We start from the raw sequence: 21,735 nt of genomic DNA, 5'->3' as shown, positions 1-21,735 counted from the left end.
AAGAGTTTGATCTAGAATAAATGAGTATATAGAATGAACTTTATTATTCCTGACAACTGAGATGACAGTTTGAATATCTAGTGAATGCAATCATGGATTGACTCTTATCTAAATGACAGGTGTTCACTTTTCAAAAAGGAAGATGAAGATGAGAATTTTTTAGTTGGATATGAGAACAGAACATATTTTGGGAATTTGACACACAAAATATCAATCAATAGACTATCTGCTGAAGAGTTTCCATAAGACAATAAAATATATGTAGGGGTATCAGAGTAACATATAAAATATATCATTCAGTTTAGAGGACTTGTGAAAGGATTAAAAAGATGGTTATATTTCATTTCCATAGAGCTATTTTTTAATATTATTTGTGGCTTGGACAGTTTTATTTATTTTTATTAATGAGTTTTATTATTGTGAAAATATGTACAGAGGGATTACAATTACATGAGCAAGGTAATAAAGACATATTTTTGAATTTTTAAATTTATTATAGGTATATTAAAAGTTACTTTGAGATGGCACATTGGCAGGTTTGATATTTTCTGATATTATGGATATTTAAAAACAAATTACCTTTCAAAGTTTTATCCAAAAAGAAGGAAAAAGGGAGGGTGTGGGTATCTTTCCATAGCTGAAAGTACTTAAAAAAAACTGAGAGGAAAAAAATCTAAATAAGATATCATTCTTGATAAAGAAATGAGGCAGTTTCAAATTAAAAGTACAAGTTTAAGTAGTTTTCATAAAATATTAAAACTAAAATTACATGCATAAGGTATTTAATTATAAGAATAGCAGTGAAATTTAAACAGAACAGGATTTATCAATGATAAATAGGCATTTTTAGTGCAAATACTGCAGAAAAATTTTCAAAGCAAAGATCATAATCATTCTAATCTATATAAAATCAATCTCAGTTCTTTAAACAATGTAGAGTACATCTGAATGCAGCCATTGCAATGAAATGCCAACTTAAAAATCTTAAATAATGTACTAAGTTTTATGTCCCATTTCTCTCTTGGCAGTCCATGTTTTCAGGAAAATCTATAATGGAGCAGGAGATTGGCTGTGTATTGCTATCTCTTGTTGAAGTTTTTCTTCCTTGGCTCTTCTACAATGGCAAATTGTTCTTTTTTCCATGAAGCTACTGAGAAAAATCATCTATTTCAGTTTTTCCCTCCAAGAAATCTTCAGCAATATTATCAGATTCTTCCTCAGCTTCATGTGCAGCGACTTTCAATCTTGCCTTTAGGCCAACTGCACTACAACTCTCACTCAGTTCATGTTGTCTCTGCATCTTCTTTTCAAACTTAGATTTCATTTGTGTAAGTAACTCATACTTATCTAAGACAGTTTGCCTTTTGGCTTCCAAACTGGGCTCCAAGAGGAGATTTTTCTTGCTAATTCCTCAATACTTTTTACTAAATCATCCTTGTCATTAATAATTTGTTTTAGCTGAGGTAAACTCAGAAACTGTTCTAGTAATACTTCCTCTTGTTCATTCATATCTGTGAGTTGTGACACACTTAATTCTGAGAGTTCTGGAAATGCATCAGGGACATTTGACATCATGTACCCAAAACCATTTTGGCTTATCGGTGTTGAAGTTTCCACTGTGGGAACAGGCAATGGCAGATTTGAAAGGACACCAAATGTAGGAGAGCAGAGTTGGCTGTTGTATAACTTGTTGTTGAAGAAGAAACAGTGTCAGTAACAAAGAAGTGATGTTCTGTTAGCTTCTTGAGGAGGATATGCAGGAAGAAACGGAAAACACTGAGAAGCATAAGGAGGCAGTCCACCTGGGTTACTATACAGGTATGGAAATGCTGTTGAAGTGGGAGTTAAAACAGGAGAATTCTTCCAAAACTCATCCAACAGACTCTGGCTAATCTTTCCAAGATCTGAGTGCATTGTAAAATTGCTTACTAATGGAGAGGTAACATATATTCCTTGTTTATCCATTAAAGGATGTCGGATTGGTGGATAAACACTGATCACTGTTTTTTCCTGAGGAAACTGTGGAGGAAGTAGTATATTAATGTTAATTGTCAAGTTGTTTACAGTGAAGGGCAATCTGTATTCCACATCTTTCTGAATTTCAGCTATACTGGAGTGGGAGTTCTGGAGGGACTCGATCAGGCGCTGCTTCTGCTGTTGGAGGCTGGTGAGGCCACCACCGGGGACCCTGCTGTGGAGAAGGAGGTGCTCTTGGTCAGGGGAAAGAGCCAGCTCATCCTCCTTGGGTCCCCGGGCCCAAGGCCCTAGAGGTTTGGGCCTGCTTCTCCCAGAGGCTGCCCGGCAGGTCTCCAGCAGGTCTCCAGCTACAGAGGAGTGGCCTGAAATACCCAAGGTCCGAGTCCGGGGGTGGGGGTGGGGGTGGCGGAGGGGCAGGTGGTGGGGCAAGCCAGAGGCGTCTTTTACCAAGCAAGCCAGGTTCCTGTTCCCCGGGTTTGGGGGCCATGACATAACTGGAGAGAGCTGGAGAGGAGCAACTTGTTGGGCAGGACACAAGCAACCAGGATCCTACCCTTGGAGGCCCAGGTGCCCCAGACTGGCTAGCCAGTCAGATTGTAACCCGGCTGCGCTCTGCGTGCCTGGCCTCCTCCTACTATGAGGACATTTCTTATCAAGCATTGTTGCCTCCTCCTTTGTTTCTCCTTACCATCCCTGCTGCAACACCCCCTCTCCCCCATCTAGTCCCCCGACTCCTCCCCAAAGTTGTAAAGTTCATATTTCAACTTAATGTCTTGTACATTTCATTGTTGCAATGGGTCCACATGTATCCCTATTTAAACAATTTGTTTTTCCCTTCCCCTCCACAAATTATACCAACATTAACTACAGTGAAAACAGGAGTTATACCATGGGGGAAGGACACACAAAGCAACAACAACAACAACAAATCACCCTGGGCTGGGAAGGTGGCTCAGTGGTAGAGTTCTTGCCATGCATGCAGGAGGCCCTGGGTTCAATTCCTCAGTACCACATAAACAGAAAAAGCTGGAAGTGGCACTGTGGCTCAATAAGTAGAGCACTGGCCTTGAGCTGAAGAGCTCAGAGACAATGCCCAGGCCCAGAGTTCAGGCCCCACAACCGAAAAAAAATCACTTTATAAAACGTTAGAAGCAATAGCAAGAAAGAAAAAACACTTGAGTGCTTATCTTGAGGTCTATTTTGCCTAACTCCAACTTATCTGACTTTTTCTGCTTGACTCAATACATACACTGGTTATTGCAAATAAGGGAAACCATGGGACCTATGTTTCTTTGGGCCTGGCTTACTTCACTTAATATAATTTTTTCCAAGTCTGTCCATTTCCTCACAAATGGGGCAATGCCATTCTTTCTGATGGAGGCATAGAATTCCATTGTGTATATATACCACATTTTCTTGATCCATTCATCTACTGAGGAGCATCTGTGTTGGTTCCATATCTTAGCTATGGTAAATAATGCTGCAATAAACAGTTGTGTTGGTAGCTTTAGTATGGTCTTGTTTGTGATCATTTGGGTAAATGTCCCAAATTGAGTCACAGGGGAGCTCTATGTGGAGTCTTTTGAGGAACCTCCATACTACTTTCCAATGTGCTTGAACAAATTTACACACCCACAAACAATGCAGTAAGCTTGGACAGTTTTAAATTAGCTACCAACATATTCTTTTTATATATTTTTATTGTAAAAATACTGTACGGAGGGGTTACAGTTACATGAATAAGGTAGTGAGTACATTTCCTATCCAGAATTGTTACCCCCTCCTTTGTTTTTTCCCCTACCATCCCTTCTCTCCCCAATTCCACAACTCCTCCCACCCCCTTCCAAAGTTGTAAAGTTCATTTTTAACATAGTGTCTTGTACATCTCATTGTTACAATGGGTCAAGCTCTTTCCTTACTTTAGCATTTTGTTATTTCCCTTCCCCTTCCCAAATTACAAAAAATGTATATACAAGATGCAGGGCACTGGAATCAAATACAGATATTTTTTCTGCATAAAATACTATTGGATGAGAGCAAAAACATACCTTGAACAAAGGTTCCATTGGCTTTCTCTGCAGAATATGTGTAAAGCCTGCAAATGAATCCAAGATACCCTCTATCCACAGACTCACAAATCATGTAAAATTTGACTCATATTCTATATTACATTGTTTAGAGATGTGTGTGTGTGTGTGTTTGTGTGTGTGTGTGTTTGTGTGTGTGTGTGTGTGTGTGTGTGTGTGCAGGTATTGGGGATTGAATTAGGACCTAGGCACTGCACTTTTGCTTCTTTATTCAAGAGTGATACTCTTTCACTTGAGACACTGGTCCACTTCTGGCTTTTTTAAAAATAAGTTTTGTTTTTAATTGTGAGAATACTGTACAGAGGAGGGGTTACAGTTACATGAGCAAGGTAATGAGTATATTGCTTATCAAGCATTGTTGTTTCCTCCTTTGTTTTTCCCCTATCATCCCTTCCCTCCCACTTCCACAACTACACTCTCCTGTTCCCCCCACCTAAGTTATAAAGTTTGTTTTTCCACCTAAATTGTAAAGTTTGTTTTTCCCTCCCACTTCCACAACTACACTCTCCGGTTTCCACCACCTAAATTGTAAAGTTTGTTTTCCCTGTTTTCTTGTACATCTCATTGTTGCAATGGGTCAACCTATATCCCTGTTTCAACAATTTGTTTTTGCCCTCCCCTATACAAATTATACCAACATCAAATACAGTGAAAACAGGGGTTATACCACGGGGAGGGACATACAAAGCAACAAAGAAATCACATGGTACCTTATAAATACATTAGAAGCAATAGCAAGCAAGAAAAAAAACACAATTGTGTCCTTATCTTGGCATTCATTTTGCTTAACATAATCTTATCTGACCTTTTCTGCTTGTCTCAGACATATACTAGTTGTTGCAAATAAGGGAAACCACTTGTGGCTTTTTGCTGGTTAATTGGAGATGAGTCTCATAGACATTTCTGTACAGGTTGGCTTTGAGCTGAAATCCTCACATCTCCACCTCCTGACAGGTATTATAGACATGTGTACTTTACTGTTGCTCACATTTGCTACTGATAAATTTAATCCCAAGCACTGTATTTTTGCTATGAACTTCAGAAACAAAATTTTCTGGCTTTATTAAAATTTAAAATGAAATGTGCCTGCTTTTTTCTTTCTAAATAAATGTGCCTGCTTTTATTTCTTTTAAGAAATCCTTTATGGGGCTGGGAAGGTGGCTCAGTGGTAGAGCTCTTGCATTACATGCATGAGGCCCTGGGTTGGATTCCTCAGCACCACATAAGCAAAAAGAAAAAAGCCGGAATTGGCACTGTGGCTCAAGTGGTTGAGCCCAGGCTCAGAATTCAGGCCCCACAACAGGACCCCCCCCCAAAAAAAAGAAATCCTTTATATGCTTTACTTCTTATTTAGAAAGAACTTGGCTTCAGAAAGATAAATGAGATTTTTAAATTTACCACCAAGCTTAAGAAATGAAGCTTGCATGAACAGAGTCTTAGACTTCTTAAATCTAAAAGTATTCTTCAACTTGAATTTTTTCTGTCAGCATTTACAACATTGAAAGGAAATAGTTCCAAAGAATTATGACACTTGATACTTATTTGGCAAAAGTAGAGCATGACAATAGTAAAATACGGTTATTTTAAGGGGTTTGAAGCAATGGAATACTTGGAACCTCCATAGTCTATTCAGATAGAATTTTAGAGACTTGGCATGGTCTTGGAGACACAGCATTTGCAGGCATCCTTGAGGGATATATGTTCATGTCCGAAGTTTTGGATTCTTAAGGAGGTCCAAGACAAAATTTAGTATCAAAAATCTGTGAACACAGACAAAATAAGGAAATAACAAGGAGCACAAATCTGGAGATGAAATCTCTTACAGGACTTTGAATATATTAGAGAAAGTACAGAGAAAGACTAAGGTAGGCTGGGCAGCTTCCCTCTGTGTTTGATAAGAATGATTTTGTCTTAATATCACCTTCTTCAAGAGGTATTTATTATTGCTGTTGTTGTAATTGTTATTATTATTTGTGACATGGCTAAACTGCATGTTTTGCATGTATTTAGATTTTAATCTCATGGAAATTTCTTTGGTAGTGGAATCTTCATAGTTAATTGGCTCAAAATTATATCATTAAGAAGGAGCCTAGTTATAGGAAATGTACTCATTACCATATTCATGTAACTGTAAACCCTCTATACAGTATCTTTGCAATAAAAATATATATCAAATAAAAAAAGAAGGAGCCTAATATAATATGCCTAATTTCCTTAAAACATAAGAAAGTTTGGACAAGGAGATAATCATTGAAAATAATTCAGAACAGAAAGATGATAGTCATCTAGTATTCAAGGAAAAGGAAGGCCACAACAGACCCTTTTAATACAGCCCAGAGCAAGAAGTAATAACTTCAAAATCTTTACTTTTGTAGCCCCCAAAATTGTGAAAAAAAATCTATCATCCATCTATCTGACTGTCTGTCTGTCCTTCTCTATCTGCTTTTCTATATAACATCTATCTGATTTAGTTTAGGAAGTAGAATCATTAGCTTTATGCATGTTAAGTACACTGAGCTACAGTCCCAGCCCAATTTCTGTAATCAGAGTTTCTGTTTGACTTCCTTACTGCACCTTTAGGGAATAGATACATGTGTGGGTCTTTCCCTTAGTACTAACTAGCAATAAGCAATAAGCAATAATAAGCCATAAGCAATATAACACTATATATTACTAGAAATAATAGAGTTTTCTTAGAATGCATAAATTTTATGCTTATATAAGTGTAATATGTTATAAAAATAACTGTATAAGCATAATAAGCAGATATTTTATTATATATATAATATATATAAAGATATATTATATCTTTATTAAGATATAAGATATATTATATCTTTATTAGTACATGTTTCCGGAGGGAATATTTCCTGAAACCAGGCTGCATTGCCAGCTATACCTGACAAAATTTAGCTGGAGATCACAACAGATTATCTTCTTATCCCTCTACTTGCTTATCAATATATGGTTGTTATAGTCTAAACAATAATTAGATGGCTAAATGCAAGATTCTTCATTGCTGAGTGCACTCGGTAAATTTTCCTCTGATATACTGTAAACATTCAGTATGCATTTATATATCTTTTATAAATTCAGGAGATTTTTTGTTCTACTGTTTTCATTTTCTTTATGCTTTCTAAAACCAAGGTGAAACTTTGTCTTTCATTACTTTACCATTATCTTTTTCCTCAATATGCAAGTGTGTTAGATTGTTATCTTTCTCTTTCCTGGTTTGGGCTTTATTTCTGAAATTTTCACTAATATCTGTCATTTTCTAAGTCATCTAACTATGCTTTCTGTTTGCCCATCCCTTTTCTTTCATGTGCCTTTCTCAGTAGGCTTGCACTTTGCCCACAGTGGCAAAATATTCCAATGCTTGTTTCATGTATGTTGTAAGATTTTCTCAGTTTTCATCCCATTATCAGCTGTTACTTGTTTTGCAGGAATCTCTAGCACTTTAAAATATTATCGCTGTATGAATCCTATAATTTTTGTTTCTTTTAAAAATATCCACTGAGGAGAAAGTGCTTTACTCAGATTTTGTAATTATAGTCTAGTTGACTAAGGACAAGGGAAAGAATTTTCAAAAGGTTGTTTATATTTCTCTTTTGGTCGGTATTTTCGTTTCTGAATATTTATTTTTTATTTTTCCCGAAAAACTGGGATACTTAAAAACGGAGATAAAAGCTGAGACTTTTAACAAGTGGAAAATCCTTCCCTTCCATCTCTCTCTGGTGCTCTCTCTTTGTTCACATTTCTCTCTCTCTCTCTCTCTGTCTGTCTCTGTCTGTCTGTCTGCCTGTCTCTCTCTCTCTTTCTCTCTCACTCATTCTTTTCTCTTATTCGTTGTTCCCCTTGTCTCCTTCCTGAAAACATGTGTTGTCTCCAAATATTCACTTTTTTCTCATTTCATAAATGCTTTTGATGCAGTGTGGCTACTTATTCAGTACATATGGCTCAGCTTGAGTCTGGATTTCTATACAATTTCCTCATTACATATTTGTTAATTTTAATTGACAAATAAAAAATATGTATATTAAGTGATATATGCATATGTTGTAGAAAGATTCAATCAAGATCATTATTTAACCATCTATCATCTATCTTATTTATTTGTTGCCTGATAAACACATACTCTGGTTCTTTTGTTGGGCTATTCTGAATATTACTAATATAAACATGAGTGTGCAGGTGTGTCTCTATTGAATGCTTACTTATATTCCTTTGGATACATACCGGGGAGTTTTCTCGCAAGATATATGGCAGTTTCAGTCTTTTGAAGACGCTTCATACTGTTTTTCACAATGGCTGCACTGATTTATATTTAATTCACCTCACATTAGTGCTGCTTGTTTTCTTAATGATTGTCATTCTGATTGTAGTGAGATGGAATATCTTTATCATTTCAATTTTTTATGACAAAGGATGTTGAGTTTTTTTCTGTTTATTGGCCACATATGCTTCATTGAGAATTGTCTGATCATTTATTTTGTCCAGCTACAAACTGGATTCTTTTCTTCAGTTTTCAGTTGTTTTAAAATTTTTTTAAAGTATAGTCCTTTACTTGACAAATAGCTAGAAAACATTTTCTTCCATTTTATAGATTTTCCTTAGATTTGAATACTTATTTGCTTTGATGCCCAGAAGTTGTTTAATTTGATGCAAAAGCATTTTCAATTTTTGCTCTTATTTCTTGAGCAATTTGCATTCCTTTCAGAAAGGAGTCTCAAATTTAACTACCTATTTACACATTTTTAAATAGCCATGCATAGTAATACATGTCTGTAATGACAACTACTCAGAAGGGAAAATGAGGATGATTGTGACTGGAGACTGACTATTTCAAAGTTAGTGATACTATCTAATAGACAAAATTAAACAAAAGTACTGCTGACTTGTTTCAAGTGGTAGAGTGCCAGAGAAAGACATTATCACAATGAAAGAAAAGGAGAGAGTGGAAGAGGAGGAAGTAGAGGAGGAAGAGGAGGAGGTGAAAGAAGGAAAAACCACAATAGTCTACTATAACTAGAATTGTCTTATTCTTCAATTAAGCGAATTCCCTTATTTTTGAATTCTGTATATCATCATGTGTCCAATAGTATCTTCAATAAAAATTTCTTTCCCTAAACTTCAAGATTTTTGTGGAATCCAGTGTTCTTTCTCTTTTTAAATAAATCCTCCATTGTCTCTTCAAATAATTTACCACATATATAGTTTTCATTGCTCTAAACATATAAATATGTCTCTCTCATTTACATATCTGTACACCTTTATGTTTAAATATAGTTTATCTTATTGTATTTTAAGAATAATATTTAATAATAATTAATTTATTTGTTTTTTCTTTCACTCAATCCATACTCCATTCTTCAAATATGGAAGCCAGTCATCTATCTGGTTACTTTTTATGAACTTCATGTACAGATTCAGAAGACAATCAGTCTTTCTTCATTAGTAGGTCATTTTGAGATTAGTGGTATCACTCTCTATGAATCAACTATTAATAATCAAAAATATATTGCTTATATTGATAAAATAGTAACCTGAAGAGATTCATCAGGGCCCATGCATTCGAAGAGCCAACGTTGAATATTCTAATAATGTCAAAAGATCGAAAATGAGAAATGAAAACTAAGGAATGTTTGGAATGCTAATATCTGAGTTTTAAAATGAAAAAAATGTACATGAATTGTGATAGTAATATTGTAGAAACTTTGTGAAATATTTGGCCAGGTTCTTATGAAATTTAATGTAAATCTATTAGAGAACCCAGGAAAGATTTAAAGAAATACAACTTGTGCATACAATATGAGTGTGTAATTAAGCATTTATAAATATATGTATAACTACATTTGTGTAGATATTTGTAGAAATGTTTCCTATAATAGGTAATCACTATAATAAATTGTTATAAATTTATTTTAACTATTGGAACCAATATTTTGATTTCAGAGGTTTGTATTATTATAATAATGCTTGCTTCACTATCAAGGTTTTATCATTTCATTGTCATTCTTAAATACTTTATTACATCTTTTTAATATTGCTAAGTGTGAAGGCCTTGAAAATCTAATATTTCATGTTTTTGTTACTGTCTGTCATGATGGTTGAATTCTTATTAGTGGGAAATCCTTTGAAAAAGTTTGTTTTCAGTTGTGTTGAAGGAAACTTTAAGACATGGCTGTAAACATCCATCTTCTATCACGGCCATCTAATGGTCATGTTCTAACAGGACCAATATATGTCAAAACTTCAATAAAGCAAAGGATGTATAGATATTTAGAATGTAAATTATATATATATATATATATATATATATATATATATATATATATAATTTGCTTGTGGCTAGGTCAGTGATTCTACATCCTACATTCTTTGCTTAATATTTTACATTTTTTAACCCAGAGCTCAAATTTTAAAAAAAGACAAAATACTCAAAACCAACTACTCCTTTCTTATTTTCCTGGTGGCAAGAATGTTCTATACCCATGTGTTGTTTCAGTGTGCATGACTTATTTGATCAAATTTTAATGTGGGGTCTGAATTGGTGCTCTTTCCTACACTTCAACATGTGCTTGATTTTCAGCTCAGTCTGTTTTGCTGGGCTTGGAATTTGCCCTGTCTTGATGGTATAATTCATTCAGTGCATGAAAGTATGTTTTATGAATAAATCAAGAATGTAGAATAGTTTTACATTTCAATTCTTTAGAAAGATTATTTATATCATCAATGTAAAACACAAAATGCAGCAGTCTGCCATTTTCTAATCTGGATTTTAGGAGGGTCTTATTATTCACATCATATTCTCCCAAATTGCCCTTGCCGTCAGTAGAGTGTGCTTGGCAGCTGTAGTCGGTCTGGGCATGAGCACCAATCTGATTTGGCTAATAGACTGTGAACAAGCTTATACACTAGATCCAAGCAAAAACTTTAAATGTATGGGAAAGGTTTGGCTATTCCTTCATCTTGAGTCCTAGAATGAGATAATATGTAGAAAAACTAGAGCTGTTTCAGCTGACCAGTGAAGCTTCTGTAAATAAAATCAAAAAGTAATTTTTTGCTGTTAGCTGCAATCAATTTGGGTTTCCTTGTTGCCATAGCAATGAATGACAGACCAAGCAGAGTGATTTTCATTTCCCTTTGGTTCTTATTCCTCTTGTATTGATAAGATTGATACTCTGTTTTCATGACAGTTTCCATTTTTTTAAGCAGCCTTCTAATTTTTCAAATAATTTTCTGTGCTCCTAAATGGGAGACTTCTGGCACTTGCCAAACTACATTGCCCATAATTATCATAATGGTCTCTTTTAATTAAAAATGACTTAATTGTATTTCATTTTTGCATGATCTCCTATTTTTTATCCACTGAAGGAAAGGTATAATATACTCTTATGTCATTCATATGGTACATGGTAAAAATATGGAAGGTTTTCCCTAACATTTAAATCTAAAATGAAAACAAAATCCAGTAGGTAAATTCACCCAAGATATTTCAAATACTCTGGCTGCTCCAGTAGCCAATGAGGGCAAAGGATTATCTTTGTTTTTCTTTGTTTAGTTCAGCTTAACATTTGTCAGCCTTGCTGATCTTTTAGAAGATAGACTGTTTTGTTGATTGATTCATTCTTACTTGATCTCCATTTAATTGATTTCTGCCCTAATATTTAATTATTTCTTTCTGACTACTAATTTGGGGATTGGCATGTTTATTTTTTATTGTGTTTAGCTAGTTATACGATAAGTATTCAATTAACATGCCAGTTTAAGACTACAATATCTCTTGACTAATGTTATCCTTCAATAGTTCAACCCTATCTCTCTTAGTTCCATTTTCACATATGAACAGACCAATGCCCAAATAGCTTCAAATAAACTATTAGGTTGAGTTCTCTATTTATTTCAGGTGCATGTGTGGTTGTTTGTGGTTGGTGATTTTCTTATGTAGGTATTTATAGGCATAAACATTTTTTTTAATTACTGGCTTTTACATTCCCAAAGGTTCCGGGATTTTTAAAGATTTTTATGGCCTAATACATGATCTGTTTTGTAGAAAGTTCCATCCATGACTAGAAAAATGTGTAATCTTCTACAGTTGGGTGAAATACTCTAGAGGTGTCTGTTTAGGGCATTTTATCCATTGCATTGTTTAGTTCTGAGATAAATTTGTTGACCCTTGGTCTGGATCCTTCTTTATTGATAATATGTAAGTTAGCATGTATTAAACACACTTGAACAACTCATGATTAGTATAGTGCTTTTCATCGTAGCTAAGCTACAGAAGCAGCCTAGATGCCCTACAACTAATGAATGATTAATGAAAGGAATATAAGATGAGCTCTGTTGGTTGGTGGGTGCCAATGGATGGGGAAAGAAGGATGTAGGCAAGAGTAGGTGAAGAGGGGTGAATATAGTCAAAATACTTTACATACTTGTATGCAAACAGTACATTGAAAGTTGTTAAAATGGGTTTAATGAGCAAATTATGAACGACAATTATAGAGGAGGTGGATTTGATCAGGTTACACTGGACACATGAGAGAAAGTAGCATAATTAAGCCCATTTGCATCCATAATATATGCTAATAAACAGGGAAACAATATACAATCGAGTATCATTCAGCTCTAAAGAAGGAAATTATGTGATTTTCAGGAAAATGAATGAAACTGGAGATCATTATATTAATCAAAGGACGCCAGCTTCAGAGGGGCAAATATGATATGCTTTGTCTTATATGTATAGAAATGATATATATTTAAAGAGATATATACATACACACATTATACATTCATATATAGATACACACCCATAACAGAGAGAGGACAGAGAGAAAGAGGGAGAATTTGATTTTAATATTGGGATTCTTTGTGGAGACAAGTGGAGAGAAGGAAAGAGAATGAAGAAGGCTGAAAGATATTGAAATACATGTTTATGTATAGTTATGAGTAGAATTAAAAATAAACAATAAAGTGAAGGAATATACATTATCATTATATCAAGAAAAATAAAAATATCCTGAAGTGAGGACCACATCTCCTGTGATCTTTCTGAGCTAGAGAGACCCAGATATAATCCATTTTCAATCAAACTGAATGAAGCAAACACATAACTAAATGTGGAAATAAAAAAGGGACTGTGTTACAGGCACACTGAGAACAAGCCCTCAACCATCTTCCCCCAAGTGACTGATATAGCCGTAGCTGGTATAGCCTCACTACTAGTAACCTCTCATTAAAAATAATGCCATATGGAATTTTTCAGTTTGCTTTTTTCAGAACCTAATCAATAATCTTAAGTTTGTACCAAGATTCTATATCCTGAAATCAATGGGAAAAAAAGTAGTAAGAATCAGTGGCTTTTGTGACTCTCCAGGCTTATTCTGGAATTGAATATCTACATAATGAAGTTTGGTCATCATGAGCAAGATCTATATTTCATTCAGGAATATAACACTAGGTGTAAGAATTCAAAGCCAACTAACAATTCATCAAATTTAAGAACTGGAAAAATATCAGTTCCTGTGAATTTAACAAGTTATTTGGGGGGGGGGGTTAACTCAACAGAAAGGTGGCATACAGGAGCTGCTGCATTACTAGTGGAGGTATATTTATTGATTTAGGACTTTCTTAAACATCTGTACTAACTTGGTGAGACAAAGTCAGAGTTTTAGAGTTATGGTATATGCATTTCATTAGATAAAGTATTGCAATAAATTTTATACAAACCATTAAGGTATACAAATACCTTGGATAAATAAAAATTACACAAAACTATGGAAAATTTTCCCCAGTTTTCAATGCATAATTATAAAGTGAACGAAATTTTCATTTATTTTTGCTTGTGATCTTCTACCCTACTTTAGTAATACATAATTTCATTGTTATTATTAAGGTGTGCACAGAGGAGTTACCATTTCATAAGTCAGGATATGCCTTTTCCTCTAGTTTAAAAAAATGTTTCTAATAAATCAAAATAACTTTGAGTATTCGGTTTACTATATGGTGATGACATGAACCTTCAGAGAACATAATATCCCAAATTCAGAACAATTAGAAAGTAGATATTATAGTGGAATGAATAATTTGAAACAGAAAAATGAATTTACTGTAGTATATGTTCTCTGAGTCTTCACTTGGGCTAAAATAGGAATAATGTGCCAATGGAACCTAGTGAAAAAAAAGAATAGTTAAAAACTGCTCATCTGGAGGTGATTGATGAAGATTAAAAATGAAACCAAATGATAGCTCTGACAGTATTAATAACCGCAGTTTCCGTCTCAAAAAGAAAAACGGGAAAAGAATGAGCAATATATGAAGCATGAATAGAAACCACCCAAAACAAATGTTCAACAAGAGAACAAATGGAACATGAAACACCCCATCCTTAGTCTATGAAAAATAAGAATTGAGAAGGTGTGTTCTAAGATGCACTGTGATAAATCCTGCATATACAATAGGATCATCATGCAACAGAAATAAAACCCAGTATTCTGGGATCAGGAATGCTTTAGACATGATGATAAAACCAAATAATTTATTTATAACTTGAACAAGCAAAATATTCCTGAATTCATTCATGCATTACAACCAAAATGAAAACCATCATAGATTTTAGGTTTATCAATATATATTATTGAATAGTATGCAGAAAAAATTTACACACATCTTATGAATTCTATAATATGTGAATTTTTACAACATACAATTGATACAGACTTTAATTGTGATTCATGATTTTATACTTAATATATAATATTTTTTAATGTTAAGAGACAAAGTTCTGATTATCAGTATCTGAAGAACTGATTTTTTTATTCCTTTCTCTACGTTTTACTTTTGCAAGTGCTTACACATTTGAGTTAACTGAATAAAGTGTTAATTCAACTGAATAGAATGCTAGAAGGAAGAAGAGGATACATTCTCAGAGGACAAGAATGTCAGCATAAGTACGCTGTGGTTAGAGGTGAAATAGGGATGTGTGGGCTGATTGAGTCTAGTAGGTGTATTGAGTAAAAGTGTGAGATAGGTACTATAGTTGGATGCTTGCTTGTCTTCAAAAGAAAATTGAAACCCAAATTCATATTTCTTAAAATTAAAGACCCAGAAAAAAGTATTTTTCAAGACATGGGCCATATATATATATAATGGTTTGAAAGAATATTCCTTAGCAGATCCTTTCATGTAATTTTAGGAGAATAATTATAATTTCAATAAATTATTAAGTATTATACATCTAAATTTATCATTACAATTGTTTAAAATTGGAGCATGGTGGTACATAACCTTTCATACAAGATGCTAAGACATGAGAATTATAATGAGGTCAGCTTGGACTACATAACAACTTTCTGTTTCAAAATTACCAAAATGATGATGATAATGATGATGATGATGATTACGATGATGATGATATTGATAAAACATTAGCAACAATAACACTTCCATATACATTATAATTTTATATTATTTTAAAAGACTAAGGCAGAAAGTTTTGTTTTAGTGTCAAAAGATATACCCATTTATATTAAATACAGTTATGCTCTAATATTCTCAATGGCATACTACACATATTATAAATTATGGAAATAATTGTAATGTTAGTAACACTGTTGTTGGTCCAAGGCCCAGGCTGACTTTAGACTTTGTATCTTCCTGCCTCAACTTCTAGAGTGCATTATTTCAGTCATATACCACAATGCTCAGTGTTTCTCACCTTAAAATTTTAATAGTGAGAAGAGCAGAACACAAATAACCAATGATTAAAGATATGCTTATGATTTCATCCTCTCACCTATATATTAAACAGTTCTTTGGTTATTGTCAAAAATTTATTTTATAGCTTGATTTTTGTTTATTTTTATTTTCTCCTGACTTAAAGCCTACCATAGGACAACCAGTATTATGTTGAATTGAAGCTACATCAGTGGAGATCTTTATCTTGTTCCTGTTCTCAGAAAAAAGAAAAGAAGAGAAAAGAAGAGAAGAGAAGAGAAGAGAAAAAAAACTTAAAGAAAAAGCTTTCAGCCTCCTTAAGTTAGCTCTGACCTTGTTCAATATTGACTTTTTCTCATTGAACTGTATTCCCTTTATATCTATTTTGAGATATTATCATAAAAATATAATTATTTTTGTCCAATGCTCTGTCTCTATTGTGACAACTACGTGATTTTTGTCCTTCACTCTCTCCATGGAGTTTATAACACTTTTTTGTGTCTATTGAAAGCTCCCCACATCTCTGACAAATCTAAGTTGACCATATTGAATGACCTGTTACTACGGTATTGTGACACTTATTTTGTTAGTATTTTGCTGAGGTTTTCCTCTTTTTAAAGAAAAAAATATCTAGGATATTCATCTGTCTCTTGTTTGACTAGCTTTGGTATTTGGCTAATACTGATCTTGTAAAATGAGCTTTTACATATTCCTTTCAATTCACTTTATTTTAGAAGAGGGGTGACATTAACCAAGATGCATTATTCTCATAACTTAATTTCTGGAATTGAAATCCCTTATGGACAACTACTTAATAATAACAAATAGGGTTTTTTAATGTTGACTTTTGCTAGATGCAGTTGGCTCCTTCCTGTAATCCTACCTACTCATTAAGCTGTCATTTGATGATCATTATTAAAATCTATCTTGGGCAGGAAAATAAGTGAAATTTTCATCTCAAATTAACCACAATAATGCCAAGTGGAGCTGTGACTCAAGTAGTAGAATGCTGGCATTGAGTATCAGAGTTAAGAAATATCATCAAGGCTCTAAATTCAAGCATCAGAACTGGCAAAATTAAACAAAAAAAAACAAAAGTTCTTAATTTTAAAAATTACTCTCATATGATTCTTTGCATGCTTATGCTATCACAGTGCTCCTCACTTTCTGCTTTTATCTTATGAATCTTTTCTGTTTTTTTCTAGATTAGCCAAGGATTTGTAACAAAATATTACATTCATTAATGCATTCTATCGCTTTTTCTTTTTATTTCAAGGATTTAAATTTTGATTTTTATTATGTACATCTTCCTACTAAAGTTAATGCTATTTTAAACTATAGTTCCACTCCTCTCTCCAGTTTTGAAACTGAGAACACAAATACTTTTGTAAAAGAGTTAATAGAATATGTTAAAATATTCTAAAATTTATAGTACAGAGTGCTCTCCACCACAATTTTAATAAAAGTCAAGAAATATGTTGACTAATAATACATAAATGTCTGTATTTGTTTTATATGTAAATTTGCATATTGAATTGCTAGAATCAACAAATGAAAAATAATACAAAACAAAAAATAAACCAATATTTTCTGCAGAAATAAAAGGATAGTGAAAATAGAACAGAGTGGCAAGACATAGGAAAGTTTCACTTAATTTAGAAGATGTTAGAGAAAAAACAAGTCTAAAGATGAATGTTTTCTGAACATTGTGTGTGTCCATGTGTGTGTGCAAATTTGTGTGCATGCACATGAACACACACACACACACCAGTACTGAGACTATCACTCATGCTGTGGGCACTGTCCCTTAGCTTTTCCTCTCAAGAGGATGCCTGCCACTTTAGCATCACTTTTACCTCTGGCTTTTCAGTGGGTGATTGGAGGTAATGGTTTCATCGACTTTGCTGCCTAGGGTGTCTTCAAACCTTGATCTTCAGATCCCAGCCTCTTGCAATTTATTATATATATTATATACAATATGCATTATGTAATATATACATAATATATTATATAATTTACAATGTCTTTCTATATATAGTCTCTGTGTGTGTTTAGAACTTTCTATCAGTGTCACATCTTCCACTCTTCTTCCACATGTACCCTGTCTTCCCTTCCCCAGTACCATCAAGTCTGCCACTCCCTTTTCACATATGTGTTTATTATTATGACTATATATGTTAGCCTTACACTTTTCCATTCATCCACTACTCAAACTATGTTTCAGCTACATTACATATTTTTACTTTTATTATTTTTATTTATTTATTTATTTATTTTTGGGTCCGGTCATGGGGCCTGAACTCTGGGCCTAGGCAAAGTCCCTTAGCTCTTCATTTCAAGGCTAGCACTCTACCACGTGAGCCATAGTGCCACTTCCGTTTTTTTCTTTTTGCTTACGTGGTGCTGAGGATTCGAACCCAGGGCCTTGAGCATGCAAGGCAAGCGTTCTACCACTGAGCCACCTTCCCAGCCCGATATTTTTACTTTTAGCGTGTAGTTTGTAATTTGCCATATTAATTCTAGAAGGGTTCTGTGAAAAAAGTAGATAATTATGTTGTTCAAAAACAATAACATCAGAATATATATACACACGTATGGAAATGATTGTATATGAATAAATATATCCTATAGTTTTTAATAAAATTTAATTTTAAGTTTTTTTTTTGACAAATTGACTACATGACCATCTCCTATTATTTACCTTGTTGAATTTTACATCTTCTTTATTTTTTTCCGGTCGTGAGGCCTTAACTCTTGGCCTGGGCACTGTCGTTCAGCTCTTTAACTCAAGGCTAGGGCTCTACCACTTGAGCCACAGCATCATTTTGGCTTTTTCCGCTTATGTGTTGCTGAGGAATTGAACCCATGGCCTCATGCATGCAAGGCAAGCACTTTACCACTAAGCCACCTTCCCAGCCCTGAATTTTACTTCTTCATGCTTATGATTCATATTTATTGGACATTAGGTGATATTTTTATACAGGAGGTATTGTGTAAAGTTCAATTTAAGGCAAATCTTTCTCCAAATCTTGCTGGCACAGTCCCATGATCCCAGTCTACTCTGGAGGCTGACTTCTGAGGATCATGTTTCAAAATCAGAACATCTAGGAAAGTGTGTAAGACTTTAATCTCCAATGAACCAGCAAAAAGCCAGAAATGGAGCCATGATTCAAGTGCTAAAGTGCTAGACAAAGCCAAATGAGAATTCAAGACCTAATTTCACGTGTTAGTACCTTCTTCCACAAATCTACAAGAAAAAACTGAAAACAACAAAGAAATCCATCTTCTTTCATCATTTGTTTGATATATGTAATCTACAAGTGAAATATATAATACACTGTCACTGTATCTTATAAACTTGAAATACACACACACACACACACACACACACACATGCCTTTTCCCCTCTATTTCCACAGCACTGACATGCTGAAAATTTTTGCATTTGTTCTCAAAACTTGCTGCAAACATTAAATCTACTTTGCTAAGAAATGATTGAGCAAGAAGGCATGCTACATTCCAATGCAAGCAACCTTCTCTACAGTAGTGTAGTGACCGTCTACTCGACCAGCGAGGAAAAACGACCACCACACCAGGAGTCTTCTCAGATCACGCTTTATTGGAGAGCCTTTTAGTTGTAGGAGAGCTTGGGCGCGAGAGAGCGTGCACCCAAAACACAGCCGCTTATATAGGGAATTCGAACACGGGTCTTTTCTATTGTTGGTCGCCTGCCTTTTACCGTCACCAGGTGTCATGGGATTGGCTGGGGACACTACCGGGCTCGCGCACGCGCACAGCCCAGGCGTCCCGCCAAGCACCGTCTGGAGTGGTAATCCTCAAAACTGCAAGGGAGTGGGCGGAGTCTCGCCTCGGCTCCCTACAGTTCCCCCTTCTTTGTTTTATGGCAACAGGTAAGAGTAGAGGTTGGGCCTCTGTCTAAGACATTAATGAGAGGACCTTGCACTGGCCTTCGCCTGAGGGGCGCCTTCCCCAGTGATGACCAGGCCCGTCCGATGCCTTTTTTGCAGAGGTGGGATCTTGGGCATCAACCCACTTGCTACCCAGCATGCTCTTCTTGAGGAGATGGTACCCTCAAGTCAGTGCACTTGCCTGGCACCCTGTCCCAAATTGCAAATTGCATACCTGTCCCAGTGCAATGGGATCCCCTGATCCCTCGGGGTGCTAAGGCTATGCAGAATGGTAAGGCTTAACTGCCTCTTAGGGCCGACAGCCAGATCTGGGGTGAGGATCCACTCTCCAAAGCGGCTAATGCTTGCGAGATAACAACCTTGTCCCTTCTGGTTTGGGCTCGAAGGTGACAGACCAACCATAGGCAGAGCACGCATCCTCCCAAGCAGCAGGCTAAAAACATTCCGACTCCCACCCGCTCTTTGGAAAAGGACACCGCAGAGGCAATCCAGTCAGTAAATTGTAACAGCCCACAGCATCATTGGTTTAGCTATCACAGGGATTGCTATTAGCACTGTTGCTAACAGCAGGAAGATCAGCTGAGTGGATGGCATCTTCAAGATGGGGTTCTTCTGCAGTCTCCACTGGCCTGGTCAGTCTCGTTGGCACCCAGTGAGGTACTTCTTGACTCTGTGGAAAAACACAAACAGCTCCCCTGGATCTCGTTATTACCGGATCCGGTCCATACCATTTATTATTAATAACATCCTTCCACATAACCATGTCTTTAGTATCCATGGAGTCTCTTGTCATATGCCGATCTGCGGCAGACTGATCGTTGTCATTTAGAATTAAAAAATTAAGGGTAAAGAGCGCAAGAGAAAGTCTTTCCCTGGGGGACGCGGACTCAGCAACTCCCCCTTTTTGTTTTTGAAGCATTTCTTTTATGCTTCTATTAGCTCTTTCCATTATACCTTGTCCTTGAGGATTGTAGGGCAATCCGGTGGTGTGGGCAACCTGCATTTGTGCACAAAAGGCGCGAAAACCATGGGAAGTATAAGCAGGGCCATTATCCGTCTTAAGTCTAAGGGGCTTTCCCCAAGCTGCCCAAGCTTCTAAGCAGTGTATTCTGACGTGAGACACCTTTTCTCCTGCCAAAGGTGTGGCATGAATGACACCGGAAAAGGTGTCCACAGACACATGTAAATATTTCAACTTACCAAATTCCGTCAGATGAGTAACATCCATTTGCCATAGGGCGTTTGGTCTCAACCCCCTGGGGTTTACCCCCACATGGGGAGGATGAAGAAAGGTAACACAAGATTTACAGGCTTTAACAATATCTCTTGCCACATGCCTGGACAAATTATATCTTTTCCTAAGGGTATTAGCAGGTACATGATACAATCTATGAAAGTCTTTTGCCAATTCTACAGGATCAGCAGCGACCAGAGCCACAGCCCGAGTTGCCTGGTCCACCAAATCATTACACTTTGCCATTGGGCCCGGTAACATAGAGTGGGCGCGAATATGTCCAATATAAAAAGGATGTTTTCTGTTTAAGATAAGGGATTGAATCTGTAACAAAACATTAGAAATTGTACTGGCCTGCTTAACTGAAGCAGCAACTTCAAGAGAAGCAACGGCATTTACAACATATAATGAATCAGAAAATAAGTTAAAAGGTTGATCAAATCTTTTAAAAACTTCAAGCACAATTAAACATTCAACAGCCTGTGGGACATTCGGCCGAAAATTAAAAACTACCGGCTGTTTGTGTCCTTGAACAAAAAAGGCACCTTGTCCAGATTTTGATCCATCCGTAAAGATGGTTAGAGCATCAACCAAGGGCTCCTTTGAAGTGACAACAGGAAAATACACTAAATTTTTGTTAACTATGGCAAGCAGAGGATGCTTAGGATAATGATTATCAATTACATTTGGAAATGAGCAAACAAGAATTGCCCACATATCCATTGTGGCTGCTAAAATTTCAACTTGCTCACAGGTGTATGGAATAATTAATTTATCTGGAATTTTTGCAAAGTGC

General features: G+C 35.4%; 1 pseudogene; it reads right to left on the bottom strand.

The window, feature by feature from the left end:
- Positions 1-1,047: 1,047 nt before the first annotated feature.
- On the bottom strand, positions 1,048-2,237 carry LOC138841372 (vacuolar protein sorting-associated protein 37A pseudogene; annotated as a pseudogene).
- Positions 2,238-21,735: the final 19,498 nt, after the last annotated feature.

This window comes from Dipodomys merriami, unplaced genomic scaffold, assembly GCF_024711535.1.
Source record: "Dipodomys merriami isolate MVZ:Mamm:240054 unplaced genomic scaffold, mDipMer1.0.p SCAF_319, whole genome shotgun sequence".
Lineage (NCBI taxonomy): Eukaryota > Metazoa > Chordata > Mammalia > Rodentia > Heteromyidae > Dipodomys > Dipodomys merriami.
Note: the sequence above shows the minus strand (reverse complement) of the source record. Positions and strands in the feature narration are given on the sequence as shown.